This window comes from Sinocyclocheilus anshuiensis, unplaced genomic scaffold (assembly GCF_001515605.1).
Source record: "Sinocyclocheilus anshuiensis isolate Anshui unplaced genomic scaffold, SAMN03320099.WGS_v1.1 scaffold173, whole genome shotgun sequence".
Classification (NCBI taxonomy): domain Eukaryota; kingdom Metazoa; phylum Chordata; class Actinopteri; order Cypriniformes; family Cyprinidae; genus Sinocyclocheilus; species Sinocyclocheilus anshuiensis.
In genome coordinates this window covers 865,662-872,178 of record NW_015536480.1, presented here as the reverse complement: position 1 = coordinate 872,178, position 6,517 = coordinate 865,662, and positions in this window count along the sequence as shown.

Here is a 6,517-nt window from a genome sequence, read left to right as displayed (position 1 = left end):
GTGTATTTATTTTATTTTGGGGCTAAAAAATGATCCAGATTTCATGAAATTCACACATAAATATTCGGTGGTTTTGAAATACTGCTAGTAGATACAGTATACTAATGCTGTACAGCTGCATATTTGCACATGTGTACATGTGTTTCCTCTGTATATAATTTAAGTTCGATGAAGGACATTTTCTATTATGTTTCAAGATTTCTTAAAAACAATATAAGGTGCTTTGGACTGCTGCTCCTGCCAGAATATATTTGTTCTCATTGGTGAACTGCAAAAAGGCTGATATTTCTTCAAAGTCAGAACAGATTCCATTTGACAAGAAAACACAACCTGCTTTTCCCTATAATGAAGAAAGCAAAAGCCCTGACAGAAATACTTACAGTGTCTGTGAAAAGATGATCTGACACAATAGAAATTCTGTTCCAAGTTTTCTCTCTTATTTCTCATTCTTAACAACCCATTGTGTCAGATTTAGCTCAGTTTCTATGGCTAGTGCTGCCTCTGCCTTGCTTTCTTCAACAAATGACATGCTCTTTAGTGCTGTCTGTTACTCTGTTGTCCTTGTAGGATGTTTCTAATCTTGCTCCACTCACATACTTTGGTCTGGAATGCCATGAACACAAACAAACCGAGTAAAATATCCCAGTGCTGTTGGACTAAATATCAGCACTGTTTGAAGGCTAATCAGCCAGTGGCATCAAGAACTGGAACTAACTGCAGTATAATGAATATTATTCTATACAAATGTTGAAACATACCAGTAGTGAGTGAATGCTCGTTTACACAGGACTTCAATAGAGAGCTTATGCCTGAAAATGTGGCAGGTGACAACAGTTGCTAAGGAAGGATTGGTCAGTATTGTTTTTAAGGCAGTCTGGTCAATTCAGCTACATCAGTGAGTATAGGTTGTTGCTCTCCATGGTACTGAACTCCAATTAAGGTTGGAATACACTATATGACTTTTCAATTAGGAACAGATTTTAAACCACAAGGCATCATACATTTACTGACTTGTTACTTACTGTAAATGGTTACAAAGGAAAACTAGGCATAATACACTGAATGACTGAGGATCACACGCTTATCAGACTTTCAAGTCCTTCCAAACACAACAAACTCACACAGAAGCATGTGCCATATCTCTAGGAGATGCATGACAACAGAAAACAATTTGCTGCATCCAAAATTAAATACTTCCTTACTGTACAGTATGCAAAAAGCAGTGCATGCTACATGACTTTTTACCAGATCTTTGCCCTGATTTACAGTCTGAACAAGTTGATGCTAGTTGCCAAAAGTCAGAGCCAGTCTAGATTTGAGCTGACACAGTAATGTATGACGCATTTTATGAATATGAATTCAAACATGTTTGATATTTTGAGCTGATTTTTAAAACACTTCTTGTTTTCATTTGTCATGCATCTCCAAGGTACGTGTTTCTGCATGAGTTTGTTGCGATTGGAATGACTTTTATGTCTGTGTAATGTAGTGCATGATCCTCAGTCGTTTAGTGTATGATGCCAAGTTTTTTTCTCTGAAATTATTTACAAACTCTGAAACTATTTTTCTGAACACATTGCGGAGACTGACACAGAAGAGAAGTAATTGGTTAATCAAGTCATTGGTTTGTTTTCTTTGCACACAAAAAGTATTCACATAACTTCATAACATTATGGTTGAGCCTTGAGGTTTTAACAATGTACTTACTACCTTTCTGGGCCTTGAACGTGTCAGTTGCGTTGCTGTCTATGCAGGGTCAGAAAGCTCTCGGATTTCATCAGAAATATCTTAATTTGTGTTCTGAAGATGAATGAAGGTCTTACATGTTTGGAACAACATGAGGGTGAGTAATTAATGACAGAATTTACAATTCGGGGTGAACTATCCCTTGGCAAAAGCTGTGTAGCGGTCCACATCTTCACCTCTCCTACTGAAGTGAGATGAAAATCAGAGGTCAGATCTTTAATGCATATTCACACTGTTTCTTTGATCATTTAAAAACGAAATAGTATTTATGATTTATAATCTTTCACTGAGGCCCATCTTGCAGTGTTTTATTCCAGCAGGAGGTGGCGCCCTGTTCCACCAGTCGCTGTTCTTGTCATTTGTTCACTGTGCACCTCTCACTGTGTCACAATATGCTGTTCAAAGGTTTGTCTCTCTTTACAGCACAGTAGGTCAGCCGCTCTGGTATTCCAGTACCAAACCTGTCAGCGGCAGATGGCCGGCATCGCTCTGAGACATTTTCACAAATGTCAAGGTATTCAAGTCAAGTCATATTTATTTAGTGCTTTATACAACAGACATTTTCAAAGAAGCTTTGCAGTAATAAACAGCAAAATAAGTTGATGTTGCAATATCCATCAGTTATGAAACATTAAATTTAAGCTGTCAAGCAGCTCAACAGAAGACAGTAGTCTCATTATTCAGCTCAATTTGGTTCAGTGTTAATTCATTTCAGCTCAATAACTGTGTCACCGTTGCAAAGTTATGAAACAAATCCAATTCAGCTATAAGCAGCTCTGCAGAAGACAATAGTGTCAATAATCCGCTCAATTTAGATTTGAAACAAGAAAATAAAAATACATAGAAGCTGTTTTGGTTCATTTGTAAATGAATAGTTCATCCAAACGTGACAATCATCTTCCTCACTCACATGTTTTTCTAAACTCATATGACTTACTTTCACCCATGGAACACAGAAGATAATTAGGCACAATGTTTATGCCGAGTAAAATCAAGAGTGAGCCCTGTTAAGCTTGGAGCTATGACAGAAGCATCATATTACAGAAGTAAAATGGGTCCTGAACTGTCATCTTAACATCTAGTGCAAGAATCTCCAACCCTGCTCCTGCAGATTTCAGCTCCAACCCCAATCAAACACACCTGAAGCAGCTATTCAAGGTGTTCAGGGCTACTTGATAAGAAGTGTTGGAACTGAAGTCCCCAAATCTCAATCCAATTGAGCATCTATGGGATGTATTTGACCAACAAATCCATGGGGGCCCCACCACAAAACCTGCAGGACTTAAAGGATCTGCTGCTAATTTCTGCTAACTGTCTTGGTGCCAGAAACCACAGGACATATTCAGAGGTCTTGCGGAGTCCATGCCTCAGTGCACCAGAGATGATCTGGCACAATATATTACACAATATATTAGGCAGGTGGTTTTGATGTTGTAGAGAGTGGGAGACGCCAATAGAAATGCAGTACGGCAGTGCAAACCTGAAGTGAAGCATACCAGATAACACATTCCCCTCTGAAGTGCCCCTTTAAAAAGTTTCTCACATTATTCACATTCAGTTGAATCAATGTACTCACTGATGTACTGTACATGTGGAAGAACAAAGTCTCTCTAGAAGAACAGACGGCTTATTTCTTTTGAATGGAGCATTTGTCAAATCCAGACAGCTCAAGTACTGTGTTTCTCTCCTCAGTTTGCCATCTGCACTTCAGTCTATATATTTTAGATCAGCTGTTAACAAATGATAAAAAGAAATAAAGTGGAAAAATCCCTTGATTCAAAAGCTTGATAAAAGGTCACCAGTTTCCACTGAGCACCTTTTGGCATTTTATTAAAATTTTTTGTAAGTTTCTCCCCCCCCCTCTTGACCTAGTTTGCCAGCTGTTTTCCTTGTCTTGTCTTGTTCTAGAACTTACCCACTTCAGATTTCTCAGTGTTTGGCACGGAAGTCTCAGCCGCGTTTGATCAATGAAAGTCAATGATCCTGTCTATCGTGTCATGTGTGTCGTCTCTCAGCAGCATGACAGCCAGCTCTCCATGAGGCTGTGCTCGCAGAATAAAGATACGATTGTGTCTTTTCAAACCTCCTGCGACGTAGCACAAGGTCTGTGTGTGGCAGATGGGACTGAAATTAGAGGACGTGGATTGATCCTGTCATTCCTGTATTTGTGAGCAAAGTTGAATCTATAATTCCATTTTAAAAGACAGAGGGTTAATATTCTGCCTCTATGGCCCAAATGCATCAAAACTCACCATTGTGTCATTCCAAACTCATGTTATTTTCTTGCATGAAACATATTGTAAAAGGAGATGTTAAGCAGAATATAAGTTTTCCATACAGCATATGATTTATACTTATAAAAATTGCCTTGTGTGGGGAACAGATCCAAATTTAAGTCATTATCAATTAATAAAATTGGTTTGCACTTGTTTTGGCACCCTTGGACATGTTATGGTAGATTTGATGTCGATGACACAAAGCAGCACTGAGAGCCTTGACTGAGGGGAAGATTATTGTGAATACAATCTGTTTTTAATCTCCTTTGTTTCACAAAAAGCTGTCCAGGAGACTTTTAAATAAAGCACTGACTCTTGAGAAGTGGGACAAAACAGGGTGCAATATTGAAAAAATATTCAGACTTGTACTCAGACAAATGAAACTACATTGTTGTATCTTACATGTACTAAGCTACTATGCATTGATGCAACCTCACAATTTTTATTTTCTTTGAAATCTTATGAAACACACACGTGCCCTTGAAAAACAACCTTGCTTTGATATGAGATATTATTAAGTGTTGCTTTTGATAAAACAAGCTCTTTTTCATCATTTAAAAAAAACTTTTTATCCATTTTATAGCATATGAATGATTGGACCCTTCTCTGTGGACACACTGTTTTAGATGCAGTGAGAAGACAATAAGTGTCAAAGATTCGATATAATAATGATAAAATTAAATTGAAGGTGATAATTGTGTTAAATACATTCTGTTATTAATCCCTCATAACATTTACACCTATTTTCATTTTTAAACCTAATAGCAGTTACAATTGCTGGACATGTTTTGTCCCATGTCTCAAGAATCAGTGAAAGCACATAAGTTATGGTATTTTTATATGGTACAAGTTTAAGGTACTTTTAAAGTGTTTTGTTTTTCAGTCCCCATTCACTTTCATTGTATAGATAATAGAAGCTTGGACAGTCTGCCTGATATCTCCTTTTCTTTTATAAACTATTTTTATTTAGGCATACTTCATCCATCATAGTCGTCACCATTTATTCATCCTCATGCAATTCCACTTTGAAAGACAGACACCTCTCATATTTCATTTTAATTTGTGTTCCGAAGATTAACATCAGTCATATGGGTTTGAAACAACATGAGTGTGAATGACTAATAACAAAACTATGAACTATCCCTTTAAGAAACTGGACAGGCAGTTTCAGGGAGAGAAGATGAAGAAACCTTTCCTGCAAATGAGAGCACATACAAATTATTAGATAGTGATCCTTCACATTATGCATATATTTTACAGAAAAAGTGGCAAAACAACAGTAAGATAATGTTTTAAGCAGCAATAAAGGATACTTTGTGAGGTGGCCTCCACACTAAGGTGATGACTTACTACAGCTGCATCTCATTGTCCCTGTCACATGCATGAAAGAGTGGTGGACTCGGCACGTGAGACCAAATCTCACACGCCAGTTCATCTCCTGCCGTGCTAACTAAAGAACCTGGATCTTGAAGGACAGCTCCTCCCATAGCATCATCCTGTGTTGTCTATGTATCCGGCACATGGCAGAAGCTTCAGGAGGAACTGCTGCTGCCAAACGCGGAGCTGCAAACGTGTTAACCTCTCCAGTTCACATGTGACAGCACTCGCCTCAGGTGCCGGTCTCTCTCTCTCTCTCTGTGCTGACTGATTTCATGCTGTGGCTTTAAACAACCCATATAATCCTGTTTTATGTTATACACAAATAACACATTTGTCTGTTTTCTGTAAGTCATCCTCAGGAAACGCTGCCATTTGCACCCCATTTGTGTCCTCATGACTTAGACTGTTACAATTAACAGGTTACATTACAACTTAGTCACACTATTTGATACATTGGACTCGGTTTAGTGTGTAAAGTACTGTAAATGTTAAAATAATTAATAATATTGTAATGTTTTCCGTCTGAATACCTTCCAATTTGCATTTAACCATTAGTCTATCCTAGTCTATTTATATCCTAATAAATACATGCATATTTAAATATATTTTATATCTTAAAGGGGTCATCGGATGCCCATTTTCCACAAGTTGATATGATTCTTTAGGGTCTTAATGAAAAGTCTATAACATACTTTGGTTCAAATTTTTCAATGGTAGTGTACCCTTTTTACCTTGTTAAAATCAGCTCTTTTCACAGCAACTCGTTTTGTTGCATTTCCCTTTAAATGCAAATGAGCTCTGCTCACCCCGCCCCTCTCTTCTGTGGGATGACGAGCTGTCCTGTTTACTTTAGCCGCATTTAGCTGTATTTAGCCATGAAACTTGCTAACTAGCACATTATTAGGAAAGGCGATTTGCAAAGATTCATAAAAGAACCTTACAGTCACTTCTTCTGTAGGTGAGGCTGGATCACGAATGATTTGCATGGACATAAACGCATTTAGGCAGATCGGGGGCACATTCCCTTCAAAAACAAATGTAATCCACTGCGTCTTCAGCAGTCCACTGCTGTCGGTAATAAATGACAACTGCTATGTTCAAAATAGGGGCTTTCG